Source organism: Salvelinus alpinus, chromosome 2, assembly GCF_045679555.1.
Source record: "Salvelinus alpinus chromosome 2, SLU_Salpinus.1, whole genome shotgun sequence".
NCBI classification, from domain to species: Eukaryota; Metazoa; Chordata; class Actinopteri; order Salmoniformes; family Salmonidae; genus Salvelinus; species Salvelinus alpinus.
In genome coordinates, this window is record NC_092087.1 from 44,413,622 (window position 1) to 44,437,623 (window position 24,002).

Genomic DNA, 24,002 nt, shown 5'->3' on the forward strand with positions numbered 1-24,002 from the left:
TAAACACTTAGCAGTAAATGTCCCCTTCCCCCAAAGTTGACCCATTGTGGAATGTTTACCTAGTCTTATCTCCTTCACTCCCGTGCAGAGTTCTGTCTAAGGGCCTCTTTATAATGAGGCAGAGAGAGAGAGAGAGAACTAAAATACAAATGTAGAACAATACTAAACTTCTACAATGAATATATATATATTGTTAATCAGTAGTCTAAAACCCTATAAATGTAAGGGTCTTTTAACCCCTCCCCTTCTATTAACATAACATAAGCATAATCAATTATTCTAATACACCAAACATTTGTACAGCCCCAATCATGACCCCTAGGTAAATCCTAACACTACCATCAAAAATAGCACCGAAGCAGCCAGAATAATTACAGAGAGCAACGTGAAATAAATAAATACTCATCATAAAACATTTATGAAAAATACATGTGTACAGGTGTACAGGAAATGAAAGATAAACATCTTGTGAATCCAGCCAATATTTCCAATTTTTTAAGTGTTTTACAGCGAAAACACAATATAGAATTATATTAGCTTACCACAATAGCCAAACACACAACCGCATTTATTCACCACAAAAGGTAGCTATCGCAAAAACCAGCAAAAGATATAAAATTAATCACTAACCTTGACCAACTTCATCAGATGACAGTCTTATAACATCAGGTTATACAATACACTTATGTTTTGTTCGAAAATGTGCATATTTAGAGCTGCAAACCGTGGTTATACATTGTGAATATGTAGCATCGATTCACCAGAATGTCCGGAGCTATTTTGGACAGTCACCTAATCTGACCAAAGAACTCATAAACTTTACATAAAAATACTTGTTGTATGGCAAATGAAAGATACACTGGTTCTTAATGCAACCGCCGTGTTAGATTTTTAAAAATAACTTTACCATAACAAACAGCTTGCGTTATTGCGAGACAGCGCTCGCCAAAACGGCAGAGAATAGGTATCAACATTTTCCACAGAAATACGAAATAACATCATAAATGGTTCTTACTTTTGCTGAGCTTCCATCAGAATCTTGTACAAGGAGTCATTGGTCCAGAATAAATTGTTGTTTGGTTTTAGAATGTCCTTTTCTTCTGTCGAATTCGCGCCAACAATGCTAGCCAAGGTTGATAACATTCCCACCCTCTCTTGACGCAAAGAATGGAAAACTCCAAAAGTCCCAATAAACGTTGAATAAACTGATAAAACTCGGTGGAAAAAAACTACTTTACGATGTTATTATCACATGTATCAAATAAAATCAGAGCCGGAGATATTCGCCGTGTAAACCGAAAGCTTTTCAGAAGCTAATGTCGAGCTCCGCCTCGCGCCTTGGTAGACAAAGGAAATTCCTGACCTGCCACTCCAAAAGCTCATGTTCGACCTCAGATCAAGCTAGACACCCCATTCCACCTTCCACTGCCTGTTGACATCTAGTGGAAGGCGTATGAAGTGCATGTATATCGATAAATATAAGCCAGTTGAATAGGCAGGCCCTGAAACAGAGCCCCATTTTCAGAATTTTCACTTCCTGTCTGGAAGTTTGCTGCCAAATGAGTTCTGTTTTACCCACAGATATAATTCAAACAGTTTTAGAAACTAGAGTGTTTTCTATCCAATAGTAATAATAATATGCATATTGTATGATCTAGAATAGAGTACGAGGCCGTTTAAATTGGGCACGATTTTTTCCAAAGTGAATATAGCGCCCCCCTATTGACAAGAAGCTTTAGGGAACATTTGACAGTGATGGGGTGGTTACGCGGACCGCGGACCCATTACGCACGTAGGCATTGAGGCAGTGATCGCTGAGATCCTGGTTAAAGAGAGCAGAGGTGTATTTAGAGGGCAAGTTGGTCAGAATGATATCTAAGAGGGTGCCCATGGTTACGGATTTAGGGTTGTACCTGGTAGGTTCCTTGATCATTTGTGTGAGATTGAGGGCATCTAGTTAAGATTGTAGGATGGCCGGGGTGTTAATTACAATTGACCATATGCGATCAATTCACATATGGTCTCCCCAGCACAGCTGGGGGCTGAAGGGGGTCTATAGCAAGCTGCAACGGTGAGTGACTTGTTTCTGGAAAGGTGGATTTTTAAAGTAGAAGCTCGAATTGTCTGGATAGTATGACAGATCTCTGCAAGCTATCTCTGCAGTAGATTTCAACTCCGCCCCCTTTGGCAGTTCTATCTTGTCGCAAAATGTTATAGTTATGGATGGAAATGTCAGGATTTTTGGTGGCCTTCCTAAGCCAGGATTCAGACACGGCTAGGACATCCGGGTTGGCGGAGTGTGCTAAAGCATTGAATAAAACAAACTTAGGGAGAAGGCTTCTAATGTTAACATGCATGAAACCAATGCTTTTACGGGCACAGAAGTCAACAAATGACAGCAGCTGGGGAATGGGAGTGATGCTGGGGGTTGCAAGGCCTGGGTTAACCTCTACATAACCAGAGGAACAGAGGAGGAGTAGGATAAGAGTGCGGCTAAAGGCTGAAAGAACTGGTAATCTATTGCGTTCGGAACAGAGAGTAAATGGAGCAGGTTTCTGGGTGCGAAAGAATAGATTCAAGCAGTGGCGTGCCGTGGGCCTGGGGCCTGGGCCTTCAGTGAGGTATTACACAGTCCCACCCGAATTAATCCACCTCATTATGATGACATGGCTCTAGACACTATACATTTAGACAGAAACGCAGTATAACCAGGCGTTGCGTCACCTTGAAATTGACAAATTAACATTTTTGGGTAAACAGTGTTTACCCAAAAACATGACACAATCAATGAGTCTTTTCAATATTTCCCTTCACCTTTTCATTGTGCAGCTCCGTTGCCCTGCGCGCGTGTTCTTTGAGCTGTAGATCCACTCCGGTGTCCCCAAAAGTTTTCAAAAGCACCATTGCTTGTTAGTGCCCAGCCGTACTTTGGTGTCTCGTTGCTGCCTTGGTTAGACAACTCAAGTTTGCAAAGCCAGTGTGGCTCCAAACACCAAATCGATCACTTGCAAATAATAGGCATTCCCAGCAGTACAGTTTGCAGTGCTTCTCGGAGCCAAGGAGCCATTGACAGCGCTCGTAGTTGGAACTTTGAAAGTGGCGAGCGAACGAAGCCCTTTCCCGCCTGTGACAGGCTTTGTGGCGTCGGGCGACCTCTCCTTACAATGTCTAACTTTTATTGAAAAGTTTGTCTTGAGAATGGCGTTATAATTATATCCTCGACCAAATCGATATCTTCTCCTCCTTCCGCCATTGTGGGTTGAAAAAACAGCTTACTAGTACGCGAGTTAATTCGTTTATCAAATTCAATTCAATAGCCAACTCTAAAGCTGATTGGTTGACACTAAATTTTCATTTCCATTCACTATAAGAGACAAGCGCCCGCACTGTTGATTCTGAAGGCCTGAGGGCAGATTTTAGACCCCTGGCAACACATGATGGCTGAATATGATTGGATAAAAGATCTAACATAAAGACCAGCCCTTCAAATCTCAACCTGGGGCTGGAAGCAGTGCAACCAAGAGGAAAGCTATGAAATGAAGAGTATAACTCTTACTCTGGGGAATAATTTAATACATATTTGTGGGAAAATATATTTAAAAAAAAATTATATTCTGATGATGTTTAGGCCAGCAGAGAAGGCCTTGCAGGCCCTGACGGCCCACCACTGGATTCAAGGCATAATGTACAGACAAGGGAATGGTAGGATGTGAGTACATTGGAGGTAAGCCTAGGCATTGAGTGACGATGAGAGAGGTTTTGTCTCTAGAGGCACCATTTAAGCCAGGTGAGGTCACTGCATGTGTGGGCGTTGGAACATGAGTGCTAGCTAAGGCATATTGAGCAGGGCTGAAGGCTCTACAGTGAAATAAGACAAAATTGAATCACAAAAACAGCAATTGACAAGGCATATTGATGTTAGGGAGAGGCATGTGTAGTCAAGTGATCATAGGGTCCAGCGAGTAGCTAGGTAAGCTGGTGGCACGGCGATTCAGACAGCAAGCAGTCCGGTGCTAGCTGCAGGCTAGCAGATGGCCCTCAAGGGGACATCGCAACGAGAGAGCCTATTTAAACCCCCTCGAACGGTTACATCGGCAGATAAGTCGTGATGGATCGGCGGGGCTCCGTTGTCTGCAGCAAAGGGTTCAGGCCAATTGGCAAAAGAGGTATTGAAGCCCAGGAATTATCTGATGGATATCAGTTTTGTTCTGTTCTTTATTTACTGTAATGCAATAACATAACAGGGCAACAAGGGACCCTTTCAAAGGCTTGTTATGTTAACTTCGGCATTATACCTTGTCAGTCTCTCCCTGGATTGGCTACTCTTTGAAATTTCAAATCAGTATTAAAAAAGGTAGGAAACAATGGGCCAGTTTCCCAGACACAGACACGCCTAACCCAGGTCTAAAAGGCATTCTCAATGGAGATTGAGAGATATGTTGTGTGAATTCATTAATTATAATTCAACTTCTTCATCCAGAAAACCTGAATGACCCAGGACTCAATCTGCATTGCATAAATTCATCTTTGCAGAGTGATTGAGATTTAAAGGCAATGTTCCTGATTTAGTGGAGACTGCATTCACTGTAAACACTGTATATGTCGGTCCAATCGGAAATTACCTTGAGATTTATTGCAGAATCTGTAACGCTTCAGATTTACAGATTGAATAGAGCTGGTTAATTAAAGTTAAATACACCTCTGCTGTTTTCAACCAAGATCTCAGTGATCACTGCCTTATTGCCTGCATCCGTAATGGGTCAGCGGTCAAACAACCTCCACTCATCACTGTCAAACGTTCCCTGAAACACTTCAGCGAGCAGGCCTTTCTAAATCGACTAGGCCCGGGTATCCTGGAAGGATATTGACCTCATCCCATCAGTAGAGGATGCCTGGTGATTTTTTTTAAATGACTTCCTCACCATCTTAAATAAGCATGCCCCATTCAAGAAATTTAGAACTAGGAACAGATATAGCCCTTGGTTCTCTCCAGAACTGACTGCCCTTAACTTCTTATGGCTGGGGGAGGTATTGAGTAGCTTGGATGAATAAGGTGCCAAGAATAAACTGCCTGCTACTCATGCCCAGTTGTGAATATATACATATTATTATTATCCAACCAGGAAGTGGGAAATCTGAGGTTTGTAGGTTTTCAACTCATTGCCTATCGGAGATACAGTGGGATATTGGTCATTTTGCACTTCCTAAGGCTTCCACTAGATGTCAACAGTCTTTAGAACCTTGTTTGATGCTTCTACTGTAAAGGAGGGGGGAATGAGGGCTGAATGAGTCAGGCAGAGTGCCTCGAGCGCGCTCACGTGAGAGTTAGCTCTGTTCCATTGCATTTCTACAGACAAAGGCATTCTCCGGTTGGAACATTATTGTAGATTTACAAACTGTAATATGACTTTGTCTGAACTTTTGCTTGGACCTACCAGCGCGTCGTGAGTTTGGATTGTGTGCTGAACGCGCAACCAAAAAGGAGGTATTTGGACATAAATGATGGACTTTATGGAACAAATCAAACATTTATTGTGGAACTGGGATTCCTGGAAGTGCATTCTGATGAAGATCAAAGGTAAGTGAATATTTATAATGCTATTCTGACATCTGTTGACTCCACAACATGGCGGATATCTTTATGGTTGTTTTGAGCTCTGAGCGCTGTACTCAGACTATAGCATGGTGTGCTTTTTCCGTAAAGTTTTTTAAAAATCTGACACAGCGGTTGCATTAAGGAGAAGTTGATCTAAAGTTCCATGCATAACACTTGTATTTTCAACAACATTTATGATGAGTATTTATGTAAGTTGATGTGGCTCTCTGCAAAATCACTGGATGTTTTGGAAGCAAAACATTACTGAACGTAACGCGCCAATGTAAACAGATTTTTGGAAATAAATATTAACTTTATCGAACAAAACATACATGTATTGTGTAACATTAAGTCCTATGAGTGTCATCTGATGAAGATCATCCAAGGTTAGTGATTAATTGTATCTCTATTTCGGCTTTTTATGAATCCTTTCTTTGGCTGAAAAAATGGCTGTTTTTCTGTGAATAGGTGCAGACCTAACAATGATATGTTGTGCTTTCGTCGTAAAGCCTTTTTGAAATCGGACACTATGGTGGGATTAACAAGTTTATCTTTAAAAGGGTGTAAAATACTTGTATGTCTGAGGAATTTAATTATGAGATTTGTTGTTTTGAAATTTGGCGCCCTGCACTTTCACTGGCTGTTGTCATATCGATCCCGTTAACGAGATCATAACCATAAGAAGTTTAACCAACACAAAAATATAATTTGGTGTTCTGCATTAGCATCGAACAGCCCCCGTGATATGTAACTTTTCAGGGAAGTTAGAAGCCAATATACACAGGCAGTTAGAAAAGCTAAGGCTAACTTTTTCAAGGAGAAATTTGCTTCCTGCAACACAAACTCAAAAAAGTTCTGGGACACTAAAGTCCATGGAGAATAAGAACATCTCCTCCCAGCTGCCCACTGCACCGAGGACAGAAAACTCTGTCACCACAGATAAACCCACTATAATTGAGAAAAGCACTTTTCTACGGCTGGCCTTGCTTTCCACCTGGCTACCCCGGTCAACAGCACTGCACCCCCCATAGTAACTCACCCAAGCCTTCCCCATTTCTCCTTCTTCCAAATCCTGTCAGCTGATGTTCTGAAAGAGCTGAAAAATCTGAACCCCTACAAATCAGCTGGGCTAGACAATCTGGACCCTTTATTTCTAAAATTATCTGCTGAAATTGTTGCAACCCCTATTACTAGGCTGTTCAACCTCTTTCATGTCATCTAAGATTCCCAAAGATTGGAAAGCAGCTCCGGTCATCCCCCTCTTCAAAGGGGGGGACACTCTTGACCCAAACTGCTACAGACCTATATCTATCTTACCCTGCCTTTCTAAGGTCTTCGAAAGCCAAGTCAACAAACAGATTACCGACCATTTTGAACCCCACCGCACCTTCTCCGCTATGCAATCTGGTTTCAGAGCTGGTCATGGGGGCACCTCAGCCACGCTCAAGGTCCTAAACGATATCTTAACCGCCATCGATAAGAAACAATACTGTGCAGCTGTATTCATTGACCTGGCCAAGGCTTTCGACTCTGAGAATGTGGTGATTGACATCGGCAGACTCGATAGCCTTGGTTTCTCAAATGATTGCATCGCCTGGTTCACCAACTACTTCTCTGATAGAGTTCAGTGTGTCAAATCGGAGGGCCTGTTGTCCGGGCATCTGGCAGTCTCTATGGGGGTGCCACAGGGTTCAATTCTTGGGCAGACTCTTCTCTGTATACATCAATGATGTCACTCTTGCTACTGGTGAGTCTCTCATCCACCTCTACGCAGACGACACCATCCTGTATACTTCTGGCCCTTCTTTGGACACTGTTAACAACCCTTCAGACGAGCTTCAATGCCATACAACTCTCCTTCAGTGGCCTCCAACTGCTCTTAAACACTAGTAAAACGAAATGCCTGCTCTTCAGCCGATCACTGCCTACACCTGCCCGCCCGTCCAGCATCACTACTCTGGACGGTTCTGTCTTAGAATATGTGGACAACTACAAATACCTAGGTGTCTGGTTAGACTGTAAACTCTCCTTCCAGACTCACATCAAACATCTCCAATCCAAAGTTACATCTAGATTTGGCTTCCTATTTCGCAACCAAGCATCCTTCACTCATGCTGCCAAACATACCCTCGTAAAACTGACAATCCTACCAATCCTTGAATTCGGCGATGTCATTCACAAAATAGCCTCCAATACCCTACTCAATAAATTGGATGCAGTCTATCACAGTGCCATCCGTTTTGTCACCAAAGCCCCATATACTACCCACCACTGCGACCTGTACGCTCTCGTTGGCTGGCCCTCGCTTCATACTCGTCGCCAAACCCACTGGCTCCAGGTCATCTACAAGACCCTGCTAGGTAAATTCCCCCCTTATCTCAGCTCGCTGGTCACCATAGCAGCACCCACCTGTAGCACACGCTCCAGCAGGTATCTCTCTCTGGTCACCCCCAAAGCCAATTCCTCTTTTGGCCGCCTCTCCTTCCAGTTCTCTGCTGCCAATGACTGGAACGAATTACAAAAATCTCTGAACTGGAAACACTTCTCACTATCTTTAAGCACCAGCTGTCAGAGCAGCTCACAGATTACTGCACCTGTACATAGCCCATCTATAATTTAGCCCAAACAACTACCGCTTCCCCTACTGTATTTTTATTTTTCTCCTTTGCACCCCATTATTTCTACTTTGCACATTCTTCCACTGCAATCTACCATTCCAGTGTTTTACTTGCTACATTGTATTTACTTCGCCACCATGGCCTTTTTTGCCTTTACCTCCCTTATCTCACATAATTTGCTCACATTGTATATAGACTTATTTTTCTACTGTATTATTGACTGTATGTTTGTTTTACTCCATGTGTAACTCTGTTGTATGTGTCGAACTACTTTGCTCTATCTTGGCCAGGTCGCAATTGTAAATGAGAGCTTGTTCTCAACTACCTGGTTAAATAAAGGTGAAATAAATAAATAAAACAATTTGGTAAAGACCACGTCCATACGATAGCAAGAACCGCTCAAATAAGCAAAGAGAAATGACAGTCCGTCATTACTTTAAGACATGAAGATCCGACAATGCAGAACATTTCAACAACTTTGAAAGTTTCTTCGAGTGCAGTTGCAAAAAAGTGCTATGATGAAACTGGCTCTCATGAGGACCGCCACAGGAAAGGAAGACCCAGAGTTATCACTGCTGCAGAGGACAATTCATTAGAGTTAACTACCCCTCAGAATGCAGCCCAAATAAATGCTTCACAGAGTTCAACTAACAGACACATCTCAACATTCAACTGTTCAGAAGAGACTGCGTGAATCAGGCCTCCGTGGTCAAATTGCTGCAAAGAAACCACTACTAAAGTACACCAATAATAAGAAGAGACATGATTGGGCAAAGAAACATGAGCTATGGACATTAGACCAGTGGAAATCTGTTCTTTGGTCTGATGAGTCCAAATATGAGATTTTTGTTTCCAACCGCCGTGTCTTTGTGAGATGCAGAGTAGGTGGATGGATGATCTCCGCATGTGTGGTTCCCACCATGAAGCAGGAGGTGTGATGGTGTGTGGGGGGGGGGGGGGGGGGGCTTGGAAAAGCATTCCTCATGAAGCTGGTTGAGAGAATGCCTAGTGTGCAAAGCTGTCATCAAGGCAACAGGATGTTACTTGAAGAATCTAAGATCAAAAATATATTTAGATTTGTTTTACACTTTTTTGGTTACTACATGATTCCATATGTGTTTTTTCATTGTTGTGATGTTTTCACTATTATTCTACAATGTAGAAAATAGTAAAAAAAAAGAAAAACCCTTGAATGACTAGGTGTGTCAACTTGTGTGTTACTGTATATGTGAAATTAATTTAAACAGTAATGTATGTTAATCCTATGCTAGTGCTAATGATAACAGCCTAATATATTCAATATGCTGTAAACTATTATATTCTAAATGTTTCACTCAATTCATTCTAATCAACCTAATAACTATGACACACCCCTCTCTCGTCATTTGTTTGCACTAATTGCACTGTTTTGTCTACATAACCTGGTTCAAGCATTCATAACATTACCCTGAAGGAACAATGATGTCGAAATGTTGGTGGTTTACCCAATAAATTACAGCGAGTTTATACATAGTGCGACTTTTTTTATATAAGCATTTATAATGAACATAAAGTTAGGATTATCTACTTTACATAGGTTACACATCGGCATCCATTTGATTTATATTTCTCTGTATTGTCATCTTAACTTTTTGGTTTTCTGTCAATCACTTGTATTACTGGGACATGAACGTCATGTTTACTATAACTACACTGCTCAAAAAAATAAAGGGAACACTAAAATTACACATCCTAGATCTGAATGAATGAAATATTCTTATTAAATACTTTTTTCTTTACATAGTTGAATGTGCTGACAACAAAATCACACAAAAATTATCAATGGAAATCAAATGTATCAACCCATGGAGGTCTGGATTTGGAGTCACACTCAAAATTAAAGTGGAAAACCACACTACAGGCTGATCCAACTTTGATGTAATGTCCTTAAAACAAGTCAAAATGAGGCTCAGTAGTGTGTGTGGCCTCCACGTGCCTGTATGACCTCCCTACAACGCCTGGGCATGCTCCTGATGAGGTGGCGGATGGTCTCCTGAGGGATCTCCTCCCAGACCTGGACTAAAGCATTCGCCAACTCCTGGCCAGTCTGTGGTGCAACGTGGCGTTGATGGATGGAGCGAGACATGATGTCCCAGATGTGCTCAATTGGATTCAGGTCTGGAGAACGGGCGGGCCAGTCCATAGCATCAATGCCTTCCTCTTGCAGGAACTGCTGACACACTCCAGCCACATGAGGTCTAGCATTGTCTTGCATTAGGAGGAACCCAGGGCCAACCGCACCAGCATATGGTCTCACAAGGGGTCTGAGGATCTCATCTCGGTACCTAATTGCAGTCAGGCTACCTCTGGCGAGCACATGGAGGGCTGTGCGGCCCCCAAAGAAATGCCACCCCACACCATGACTGACCCACCGCCAAACCGGTCATGCTGGAGGATGTTGCAGGCAGCAGAACGTTCTCCACGGCGTCTCCAGACTCTGTCTCTGGCAAATGCCAAACGTCCTGCACGGTGTTGGGCTGTACGCACAACCCCCACCTGTGGACGTCGGGCCTTCATACCACCCTCATGGAGTCTGTTTCTGACCGTTTGATCAGACACATGCACATTTGTGGCCTGCTGGAGGTCATTTTGCAGGGCTCTGGCAGTGCTCCTCCTAATCCTCCTTGCACAAAGGCGGAGGTAGCGGTCCTGCTGCTGGGTTGTTGCCCTCCTACGGCCTCCTCCACATCTCCTGATGTACTGGCCTGTCTCCTGGTAGCGCCTCCATGCTCTGGACACTACGCTGACAGACACAGCAAACCTTCTTGCCACAGGTCGCATTGATGTGCCATCCTGGATGAGCTGCACTACCTGAGCCACTTGTGTGGGTTTTAGACTCCGTCTCATGCTACCACTAGAGTGAAAGCACCGCCAGCATTCAAAAGTGACCAAAACATCAGCCAGGAAGCATAGGAACTGAGAAGTGGTCTGTGGTCACCACCTGCAGAACCACTCCTTTATTGGGGGTGTCTTGCTAATTGCCTATAATTTCCACCTGTTGTCTATTCCATTTGCACAACAGCATGTGAAATTTATTGTCAGTGTTGCTTCTTAAGTGGACAGTTTGATGTCACAGAAGTGTGATTGACTTGGAGTTACATTGTGTTGTTTAAGTGTTCCCTTTATTTTTTTGAGCAGTGTATAATTGGAAAAATAACATTCATTTGCTGTTGACAGTGGGGTGTAAATAAATAAAACTTACAGTGCAGATGACTGGAGTGAAATACTTCAAACAGTACTTAATGATGGGTAATGGTCGATAACCGATCATGTCCTCTATATTATCGTACAGACGGTCTGCACCTGTGGAGTAAACATATCAACAGGGACTCAAAATAACAGCAGTCAATAAAAGGGTTTGGTCAGTTGGTCTGTCAAATACCCAGTTGGTCTGTCTGATACCCGGTTGGTCTGTCTGATACCCAGGTAAACATTCTCAAACCACCAAGTGACAGACAGGTTTAAACAATTGCAGATTAGAAAACCTGGAAAGCAGCTCTAACCAAGGTTTCCCAAACTCAGTCCTGGGCCCCCCACAGCTGATTCAAATAACCAACTCATCAAGCTTTTAGTATTTGCTTCAGTTGTGTAGTGTTATGGCAAAAACAAAACAAGCACCCAGGGGTGGGACTATAAGATGTGCAAAATGAATAGTTTTGAGATAATAAAAATGTTTCAAGTCACAGATCTCAGAACTGTTTTGTGATGTCCTCCTGTTTTCAAGTATATTCCCTTACTTATGTACAATTATTTGTTATTGACAAACCAGCATTGTGTGATTGGATTGCATATAGAACCTTATAGCACCAAGTTAAAAGGTGTTAGCATAGATAGAACATCCGATTTTTCATTTTGTCATTGTAAATTAACTTTTTCAAAAATCTGACATATCTCACACGTAAAGGAACACCTAAAGAGCAACTCTATGTAAAATTCTCATTTTTGTCCAACATGTCAGAACCTTATAATCCCAAAGTAACGAGGTGTCGTTTCACATCAATGTCAAAAGTGGCAATGTCTGCCAGCGGAACAGCTTGGATAATGCCATAAACACCTTGAACAGAAACATCCTGAGGGAAGCTGACCTGCAATTAGGGTTTCTGTGATTGATTATCTGGGATTGATGGAATGGGGCCAAGCAGGGTCTTTTACAGCTCCTTGTTATCAGGGATCCTTGGGACGTTCCGACTCCATTGAAGTTGACATTTAAAATGGTTAAGGTTAGGGTTTAAGGTAGGGACATCGCAAGGATTCCTGGTAGCACTAATTTTACTATTATGTTTTCATCAAATCAAATCAAATCAAATTTTATTAGTCACATACACATGGTTAGCAGATGTTAATGCGAGTGTAGCGAAATGCTTGTGCTTCTAGTTCCGACAATGCAGTAATAACCAACAAGTAATCTAACCTAACAATTCCACAACTACTACCTTATACACACACACAAGTGTAAAGGGATAAAGAATATGTACATAAAGATATATGAATGAGTGGTGGTACAGAACGGCATGGCAAGATGCAGTAGATGGTATAGAGTACGGTATATACATATGAGATGAGTACTGTAGGGTATGTAAACATAAAGTGGCATAGTTTAAAGTGGCTAGTGGTACATGTATTACATAAAGATGGCAAGATGCAGTAGATGATATAGAGTACAGTATATACATATGAGATGGGTAATGTAGGGTATGTAAACATTATATTAAGTGGCATTGTTTAAAGTGGCTAGTGGTACATTTTTACATAATTTCCATCAATTCCCATTTTTAAAGTGGCTGGAGTTGAGTCAGTATGTTGGCAGCGGCCGCTAAATGTTAGTGGTGGCTGTTTAACAGTCTGATGGCCTTGAGATAGAAGCTGTTTTTCAGTCTCTCGGTCCCTGCTTTGATGCACCTGTACTGACCTCGCCTTCTGGATGATAGCGGGGTGAACAGGCAGTGGCTTGGGTGGTTGTTGTCCTTGATGATCTTTATGGCCTTCCTGTGACATCGGGTGGTGTAGGTGTCCTGGAGGGCAGGTAGTTTGCCCCCGGTGGTGCGTTCTGCAGACCTCACTACCCTCTGGAGAGCCTTACGGTTGTGGGCGGAGCAGTTGCCGTACCAGGCGGTGATACAGCCCGACAGGATGCTCTCGATTGTGCATCTGTAGAAGTTTGTGAGTGCTTTTGGTGACAAGCCGAATTTCTTCAGCCTCCTGAGGTTGAAGAGGCGCTGCTGCGCCTTCTTCACAACGCTGTCTGTGTGGGTGGACCAATTCAGTTTGTCCGTGATGTGTACACCGAGGAACTTAAAACTTTCCACCTTCTCCACTACTGACCCGTCGATGTGGATAGGGGGGTGCTCCCTCTGCTGTTTCCTGAAGTCCACAATCATCTCCTTTGTTTTGTTGACGTTGAGTGTGAGGTTATTTTCCTGACACCACACTCCGAGGGCCCTCACCTCCTCCCTGTAGGCCGTCTCGTCGTTGTTGGTAATCAAGCCTACCACTGTAGTGTCATCCGCAAACTTGATGATTGAGTTGGAGGCGTGCATGGCCACGCAGTCGTGGGTGAACAGGGAGTACAGGAGAGGGCTCAGAACGCACCCTTGTGGGGCCCCAGTGTTGAGGATCAGCGGGGTGGAGATGTTGTTACCTACCCTCACCACCTGGGGGCGGCCCGTCAGGAAGTCCAGGACCCAGTTGCACAGGGCGGGGTCGAGACCCAGGGTCTCGAGCTTGATGACGAGTTTGGAGGGTACTATGGTGTTAAATGCTGAGCTGTAATCGATGAACAGCATTCTCACATGGGTATTCCTCTTGTCCAGATGGGTTAGGGCAGTGTGGTTGCGATTGCGTCGTCTGTGGACCTATTGGGTCGGTAAGCAAATTGGAGTGGGTCTAGGGTGTCCGGTAGGGTGGAGGTGATATGGTCCTTGACTAGTCTCTCAAAGCACTTCATGATGACGGAAGTGAGTGCTACGGGGCGGTAGTCGTTTAGCTCAGTTACCTTAGCTTTCTTGGGAACAGGAACAATGGTGGCCCTCTTGAAGCATGTGGGAACAGCAGACTGGGATAAGGATTGATTGAATATGTCCGTAAACACACCAGCCAGCTGGTCTGCGCATGCTCTGAGGACGCGGCTGGGAATGCCGTCTGGGCCTGCAGCCTTGCGAGGGTTAACACGTTTAAATGTTTTACTCACCTCGGCTGCAGTGAAGGAGAGCCCGCAGGTTTTGGTAGGGGGCCGTGTCAGTGGCACTGTATTGTCCTCAAAGCAGGCAAAAAAGTTGTTTAGCCTGTCTGGGAGCAAGACATCCTGGTCCGCGACGGGGCTGGTTTTCTTTTTGTAATCCGTGATTGACTGTAGACCCTGCCACATACCTCTTGTGTCTGAGCTGTTGAATTGCGACTCGATTTTGTCTCTGTACTGGGACTTAGCCTGTTTGATTGCCTTGCGGAGAGAATAGCTACACTGTTTGTATTCGGTCATGCTTCCGGTCACCTTGCCCTGGTTAAAAGAAGTGGTTTGCGCTTTCAGTTTCACGCGAATGCTGCCGTCAATCCACGGTTTCTGGTTTGGGAATGTTTTAATCGTTGCTGTGGGTACGACATCGTCAATGCACTTCCTAATGAACTCGCTCACCGAATCAGCATATTCGTCAATATTGTTGTTGGACGCAATGCGGAACATATTCCAATCCGCGTGATCGAAGCAGTCTTGAAGCGTGGATTCAGATTGGTCGGACCAGCGTTGAACAGACCTGAGCGCGGGAGCTTGTTGTTTTAGTTTCTGTTTGTAGGCTGGAATCAACAAAATGGAGTCGTGGTCAGCTTTTCCGAAAGGGGGGCGGGGGAGGGCCTTATATGCGTCGCGGAAATTAGTATAACAATGATCTAGGGTTTTTCCAGCCCTGGTAGCACAATCGATATGCTGATAGAATTTAGGGAGTTTTGTTTTTAGATTAGCCTCATAACACCTACAATGATAGTGGTAACACTTAATAATAACTTACATGAAAATGCTTTCTTGAATGTTTGTAATATAATACAAGGTTTAGATAGCTGGATAGACTAACTTACCTAGCAAACTATAACATGGTAGCTGACATGGGCTAATTGGGTGACTGTCAGTGACTGACATAACAAGAGGAAAACTGCGGATGCACTACCACGTTTCAAAATGTCACATTGTGTATTCTACTATCTTAACTAACAATAAGTTGAGACCCTGACTGACATTGAACAAAAGTGGTTGCGGGCCTTAAGCGGCACATGGAGTAGGCCGGGCTAACTCACCATAAACCCAGCTGATACACACTGACTGTAGTATAGCGAAGAGAAGCAGAGTCATCCCACTGCAGGCATAGTAATCAAACAGCTGGAAGATATACAGGCCTCCCTGCAAGTAGAGGGGTAGAAAGAGAAAGAAAGTATAAGGTCTTACTGAGCACAACAATAAGACTATAGTCTACCTCCAGAGTCTACAAAACACTCAGACAATGATCGTAGGTGTGTCCAGCAGCCCAATCGCTTACGAAATAAGTGGAATCAACCAACAATTATGCGGAACGAGGTGGTATGTTGAAACACAGGGATATGTTGAAACAGATCATTTGGGAGGTAGATTTTTGATCATATATCTCGTTACTGTCATGATTAATCTAATAACGATGGCCTTTAAATTCTATATTTTATAACCTATATCCTTATAGAATGATGACTTCAAATGACCTCTCACCTCTGTGACCATGACCAGGCCAATGAAGAAGCTACCCACACTGATGATGAGGAGGAGGATTTTACGCCGATGGCCAACCAGGAAGAAGGAGGGATTCATGTCTGAGATAGCTGTCATCAAAGACTCCAGACCTACAAACTGAAGGAGAGATGGGGTAGTTCAGTGGAAACTCTCTTCGAAATACTAGCTACTCCTTCAGTTTCATATCCATTGAGTTTTGTGATGATTGTAGCATCTATTGTAGGTTATGTAATTATCCTTCACTAAGGAAATATTCCGTAGGCCTTCAGGACCACACTAACACACCTCACTGTCTAACCCCAGTAGGATTATCATGATGAAGAATAAGATGGCCCAAAGCTGGGGTAATGGCATCATGGCCACGGCACGAGGGTAGGCGATGAATGCCAGGCCAGGACCTGTATACAGCAACACAGGTAAACTCATTACTGAACTCTCAGAGGTAGAGGGAATAGTTAGATTCTTGAAATGTTAAGAAACCTGTCTTGTAACAAAGCACAACTTAAAAGGGTATGTTAGTTTGTTTGTGCATTTGTTACATTTTTTATTCATTAATTCATTCGTATCTCACTGCTGCAACACTTACCTGATTCGGCCACCGTTGAGATGTCTGTCCCTTGTTCATAAGCCATGAATCCCAGAACAGAGAAGATTGCAAAACCGGCCACAAAGCTGGTTCCACTGTTCAACAGGCACAGGTACACACAGTCCCTAAAAAGAGATTCACTTCCCTGTTAGTCACAACACGAAGACATCCAAATGACCTACAATATGGAGATCATCAAACTTTCCAGATGCCCTACCATTTCTGCAACCCAACCTCCAAAGAATTATGTGCACAGGGGACGTTTTTGCAGGCAAGAGAAAACGTTCTGCCAGCACATTTTATCTAGCAAGGCACATTTACTGTTTGTGTACATAATTCTTCCACTCACTTGTAACAGTTGTTGTCATATTTGTTGTAGCTGCCAAGAGCAGTCAGACAGCCGAGGCAGATAGCATAGGAAAAGAAGATTTGTGTTCCAGCATCCATCCACACCTGTGAGACACACCAGAGCTAATGAGGCTAATGAGTTCTCCTGTGAGACACACCAGAGCTAATGAGGCTAATGAGTTCTCCAAAGGTAAATTGGAGTCAGGAGTCCGCTAACCTTGTGTCCAATCAATGAGACTAGATTGGAGATGTTGGTTCGAGCTGCCTTGCCTTCATAGTTTCACAATTCTGATACACTAGTCTCATCCCAGGGTGTTAGAGGCGAATTCAAATGGTACCTATTTTGACCTTGTATAGTGGCAAGAAAAAGTAAGTGAAACCTTTGGAATTACCTGGATTTCTGCATAAATTGGTCATACAATTTGATCTGATCTTCATCTCAGTCACAACAATAGACAGACATAGTGTGCGTAAACTATTTTTCTTGTCTATATTGAAAACATAATTTAAACATTCACAGTGTAGGTTGGAAAAAGTATATGAACCTCTAGGCTAATGACTTCTCCAAAGGTAAATTGGAGTCAGGAGTCAGCTAACCTTGTGTCCAATCAATGAGACTAGATTGGAGATGTTGGTTCGAGCTGCCTCGCCCTATAAAACACACTCACAAGATGTGAGTTTGCTATTCACAAGAAGCATTGCCTGATGTGATCCATGCCTTGAACAAAAGAGATCTCAGAAGACCTAATATTAAGAATTGTTGACTTGCATGACGCTGGAAAGGGTTACAAAAGTGTCTCTAAAAGCCTTGATGTTCATTAGTCCACCGTAAGACATAATGTCTGCAAATGGAGAAAGTTCATTACTGTTGCTACTCTCCCTAGGAGTGGCCATTCTGCAAACATGACTGCAAGAGCACAGCGCAGATTGCTCAATGAGGTTAAGAAGAATCCTAGAGTGTCAGCTAAAGACTTACCGAAATCTCTTCTGGCAGCACTACTGACTCAATATTCTGTGGACAGATGAAACTACAGTTGAGTTGTTTGGAAGGAACACACACGACTACGTGTGGAGAAAAAAAGGCACCGCACACCAACATCAAAACCTCATCCCAACTGTAAAGTATGGTGGAGGGAGCATCATGGTTTGGGGCTGCTTTGCTGCCTCGGGGCCTGGACAGCTTGCTATTATCGACGGGAAAATGAATTCCCAAGTTAATAAAGACATTTTGCTGGAGAATGTAAGGCTATCTGTCCGCCAATTGAAGCTCAACAGAAGTTGGGTGATGCAACAGGACAAAGACCACCCAAAAATAAGTAAATCAACAACAAAATGGCTTCAACAAAATAAAATATGCCTTCTGGAGTGGCCCAGTCAGAGTCCTGACCTCAACCCGATTGAGATGCTGTAGCATGACCTCAAGAGAGCAGTTCACACCAGACATCCCAAGAATATTGGTGAACTGAAACAGATTTGTAAAGAGGAATGGTCAAAAATTCCTCCTGACCGTTGTGCAGATCTGATCCGTAACTACGGAAAACGTTCGGTTGAGGTTATTGTTGACACATGAGGATAAACCAGTTATTAAATCCAAGGGTTTACATACTTTTCCCACCCTGCACTTTGAATGTTTACACATTTTGTTCAATAAACACATGGAACCTATAGTTGTTTGTGTGTTATTAGTGTAAGCAGACTGTGGATGTCTATTGTTGTGACCTAGATGAATTTCAGATCAAATTTCACGACCAATTTATGCAGAAATCCAGGTATTTCCAAAGGGTTCACATGCCTTTTCTTGCCACTATAGCTATAATAAGTCAACAGGAAATGCATTTGCTTTGAAAATCAGAGTATTTTTTTAATCAGGTATTGATATTGTAACAAATCTGATGCTCTTAACCACAAACTGTTGCACCAAGGGAGTTACGTTTCTTGTGTCAGTGGTAATGGTTGCTGCCCTCGGTCATGTTGACCAGCTTTCAAACACCGGCAGAAACATGACCATTTATCCCCCACAAATCACTACAGTATGTACTGATAGTTTTTGTTACACCTGAACACAAATTATACAGTAAAGTGTGTTCCTACCTGTGGGTCTGTGAGGCGGGCTGGGTCTGGGTAGAGGTAGAACTTGATACCATCTATTGCCCCCGGCAGTGTGAGTCCACGGACCAGCAACACCACCAGCATCAGATAGGGGAAGGTGGCAGTGAAGTAGACCACCTGAGGGGGGGGGGGGGGACCAGACCAGCGTTACATTCACTCAGTCTATGGCTCATCCTAACAACTCTACAGTATTCATGGTGTCATCAGGTTGAATGGCAGAGATCCCACCTTACCTTCCCAGTAGACTTCACTCCTTTCCAGACACAGAAGTAACAGAGAATCCATGACAGTAGAAGACACAGAGCCAGCTCCCAGCGAACACTGCCTAGCTTGTTTGGACTGTCTGTGAGATTCAAAACTCTTCTCCTGAAAATCATATTTTGAGTTACAATCCCACCACTTGCTTTTCACCATTCTCTCTGCGCCTCCTAAGGCAAATAGCCCTGATTTCCATCTGTAAGGACTTAATAAGGAGTTGATAAATTGGAATGATTTTGTGTACTCACTCCCAGAACTCTCTCACTGACGATGTTGCATTTCCTGCTACTGTCCAATTTAGATGTCCCACTACTCTTCTGTCAAACTCCATGCAGGTTGCTGGTTAGGAGGAAATTAGACAATAACAAGCATGTCTCAGAACTCTCTGAATCTTTCCTGGATAAGGAGACATTTACAAAAATAAAACTCACTTGTCAAAAACAGAATATCTCAGTTTGAAGTAGTGTACATAAATGTAAGATACTATCTATCATTTGGGCATGACAAAGTTATGTCAACGTCAACATGTCTACACACTGAAGTTAACCTGGTCCCAGATCTGTTTGTGCTCTTTGCAATGCCAACTCCATTGCTGTCCTTGTCAATCCAAACAGGTTTGTTATGACAATGAGTGACAAGCAGTTGGTATGACAGCACAAGCAGACTGGCACTCAGGCTATACTGAAGTACATACCTGTGTTCCAGCTGTTTCTACAACTGGCCCAGGGGAGCTCAGAGCTGAATGAGGAGAAGAGGTAGAAGAAGGCCCAGGCTAGAATGATGATGTAATAGATGCCGGAATATAGAACCACCACCTGACTACCATAACCCAGTCCTGAGGAGGAGGAGGAGGAGGAGGAGGAGGAGGAGGAGATTTTACAGACAAACGTGGAGACTCATTTCAATATCATCAACCCTGATTAATGAATGATTGCGCCATTCCAACAAGACAGACATTTGTGAATGTCTGAACACAGGACAAGTGTCCTGAATGCACGTGTCATGTCACTTTAAGGACTGTCACTTACTCTATCATGTAATAGCTCATGAATTAGTGTGAGCCTGAGTAAATCTGTTGATGTTTAATCCAAGCTTCATCCAATAACTTGAGTGAAATGTCTTGTTACTTTAACCCCTTTTTCATATTTGAAGTTATATCAGGCCAGAAACAGACCAGTCATCCAACAATCAATCTAAAATGTATCCTGATATTGTTTCAAACTGTTAAAGCAATGTGATTAAAATCATGGTGGATTGACTTTTACAAATACAATAGCGCAATATCATTTACCGAAGGAAAAGCCTGCATGTACTGTGCATATATTGTACCTATTATGGCTAATTGTCTGTCCCTATATGTCACCCTCAACCAGCATATTCTTGACAAAGACTCCAGACAGAAACCTTGAGTTTATGTGCTGAATACCAATTTAAATCATATTGACATTGCTTTGGATTGCAATGCTACTTTCTCACATTTTTTTACTCAACCACCTGAACCCCCCCCCCACACACACTTCAGGTTTGAGTACATCTCTACGGTCCAGAGAGGAGAACACAAGTATTTTTTATTCATATATATTTTTGGGGTGGAGGGGTGGATCGTCTTTAATATTGCAGATAGATTGTCGCTTCCATCAATGTAATTGTCTGCATCATTTCTAATCCCCCATATATTTTGGGGGTAAATATATTTATATACATACATACACATATCCACATATATATACATAAACATACATACATATACACATACATATATAAATATACATATTATTTAGAATATCTTTTTCCTTTATTATTCCCCACAAACCTGATGAGGTTCACCTTGGGGTCATGATAGGGGCTGCACCAAATGATTGATCTATTATAATAATTGATTATGCTTATGTTGTATTAATAGAGGGGGAAGGGCTATAAGACCCTCCCCCACTACATTTATAGGGTCCTGGACCACAGATTAGCAATATACGCATTATAAGGTTTAATATTGTTCCACAGTTCTTATCTAGTCTCTGCCTCTTATAAGAAACTGTCTGAGAGATGTGTGAGTTATTGCAGTCAAAACAGGGTGTCTGTGAGAAAGCGCCTCAAGGCTAAAAGAGATTCATAGACACAGAACCCTGCAGGGGAGTGAAAGAGATAAGAGACAAGTCAGACATACCACTATAAGCCACATGGGAATGGAAAATTACTGCTGAGCCCTTAGAAAACACTGGACTATTGTTTATCCTGCAAGTTTGTATAACTGTACATGCATGGGCTTGGTCTCATGAGTAGAAGGTGTTGACGTAGGCAGTTACATCACTAGGGGTTGACTGCAAACATATTAAAGCAACTTTGACCTTTTTTATTTTGCAGAACTTACTCTGAAACATGCGTGCTATGTTTCCGTTGTCAACTTCTGTCTGCAATTGCATTAAAAAAGGTTTGGTTTGATTGATTTACTTAAAGAAGATATTGTCTGATTGCTGATTTCACCAATAAGCCAATGATTGACAAGGAACAACCTTCCACTTGCCTCTTCCATTTTTGTGGTAATGTTGCAATTACTTGGTTGTAATTTTGGGTAGAGCAGACATTTCCATATGTCTGTGTTAGCTGCATGTGTGACATAACTCCACCAGTCCTATTTATGATATCATTTACAAAGATGATAATTTTAAAAAATTGTATCGAAAAATACAGTTAAAAAAAAAAATCTATTATTATATTTGAGTTGAACCACAGGAACGCAAATATTTGTTTGTGTGGCTGGCGGACTTAGCTAGCACCTGAAGTGTTGTGCGTCCATTTGGCATGTAAGTGTTAGGGATATTATCGTGGGGTATCTGGGACACGTTCAGTAGCCTAACATCATCGAACATTGCAGATAGAAAGGCCATGAATAGAGTCATTGTGATTCCTAATTCTACATGTCAGAGAGGCATGTTTGTTCTTCATAGCATATTTCTATCAGAGCGTAATAAAACGTTGTACAGTAGTGATGTGCATATCAGTATAGAGATTCTGGAAGCACCTAGAAGGTTTTGGTTCCTTTTGTGCACCCAGACATGCACTGTTGTTTTTATGATTGTGCCCGCCAGATAACATCTAGCCCTAGTGTGTAAATATCCCTATAATATTATAGCAACCACCGATATGTTTATATCAGGCCATGATTACACATATCTTAATGATTATTCCATTACCGTCTTGTAATTGTGTGATTTCAATATTATCCTAAGATATGAAAAGAACAACTCTGTACTGTCTCCACCACAATGAAGTTAAATGAAGTGACTAGCTCTTTTGCATTGATAATGTAAATGACAAAGGCTCACCTTGCCATAAATTTAATGTGAGTCTAATTGTATGACCATGTAAAGATGTGATGTGAGACTCACCTCCTCCATTTTTGTAGCACAGATATGGGAACCTCCATACATTCCCCAAGCCTACGATCTGTCCGGCCACAGCCAGGAGGAACTCCAGCTTGCTGGACCACTGTCCCCTGGTCTGGGTGCTTGGCACAGGGACAGGCTGGACCAGACCCATCTCCTGCTGGGAAAGCTTATTGAACCTCAAATTGGGATCATTATGCTTCTCCATAACACTGAGAAAGACAAAGTTGGTTTTATGCGGTGAACACACGTTTATCTAACATAGTCTGTGTGTTATGAAGACAGTATAAGGACACACAGTTAACAGCTACATATGACCAGCTACATATGAACTGCTACATAGGCACACCTACATATGACCAGCTCCATATGACCAGCTACATATGAACAGTTACATATGACCAGCTACATATGACCAGCTACATATGAACAGCTACATATGACCAGCTACAGTACATATGACCAGCTACATATAAACAGTTACATATGACCAGCTACATATGACCTGCTACATATGACCAGCTACATATGACCTGCTACATATGACCAGCTACAGTACATATGACCAGCTACATATAAACAGTTACATATGATGAGCTACATATGACCTGCTACACATGACCAACTATATATGAACAGCTACAGTACATATGACCAGCTACATATAAACAGTTACATATGACCAGCAACATATGACCTGCTACATATGACCAGCTACATATGACCAGCTACATATGTCCAGCTACATATGAACAGCTACATATGACCAGTTACAGTACATATGACAAGCTACATATAAACAGTTACATATGAACAGTTACATTTGACCAGCTACATATGACCAGCTACATATGAAGAGTTACATATGACCAGCTACATATTAACAGTTACATATGACCAGCTACGTATGACCTGCTACATATGACCAGCTACATATGACCAGCTACATATGTCCAGCTACATATGAACAGCTACATATGACCAGTTACAGTACATATGACCAGCTACATATGACCAGCTACATATGACCAGCTACGTATGAACAGCTACATATGACCAGCTACAATACACATGACCAGCTACATATGAACTGTGTGGGAGCAAAATTGCAGGATCATGTTATAATACTGTAATTGCAACAAATGGTTGTTTTATGCAACATAATAGAGGGTTGTTTTAACTCTATTGTGTGTGTGGGAACTGAAAGTGGGCCTCTGGGAGATTTAACACTGACAGGAGATTCACAATGTCTTTGGGTGATACCCATTCCAGAGCATTAGTTAATGTTTCTGTTCTATAAGGTACCAGGGAGAGATGGCTC

The 24,002-nt window shown here is 42.5% G+C and overlaps 1 pseudogene; it reads right to left on the reverse strand.

The window, feature by feature from the left end:
* Positions 1-1,735: 1,735 nt before the first annotated feature.
* LOC139540862 (sodium- and chloride-dependent GABA transporter 2-like) lies at positions 1,736-22,835 on the reverse strand (annotated as a pseudogene).
* Positions 22,836-24,002: the final 1,167 nt, after the last annotated feature.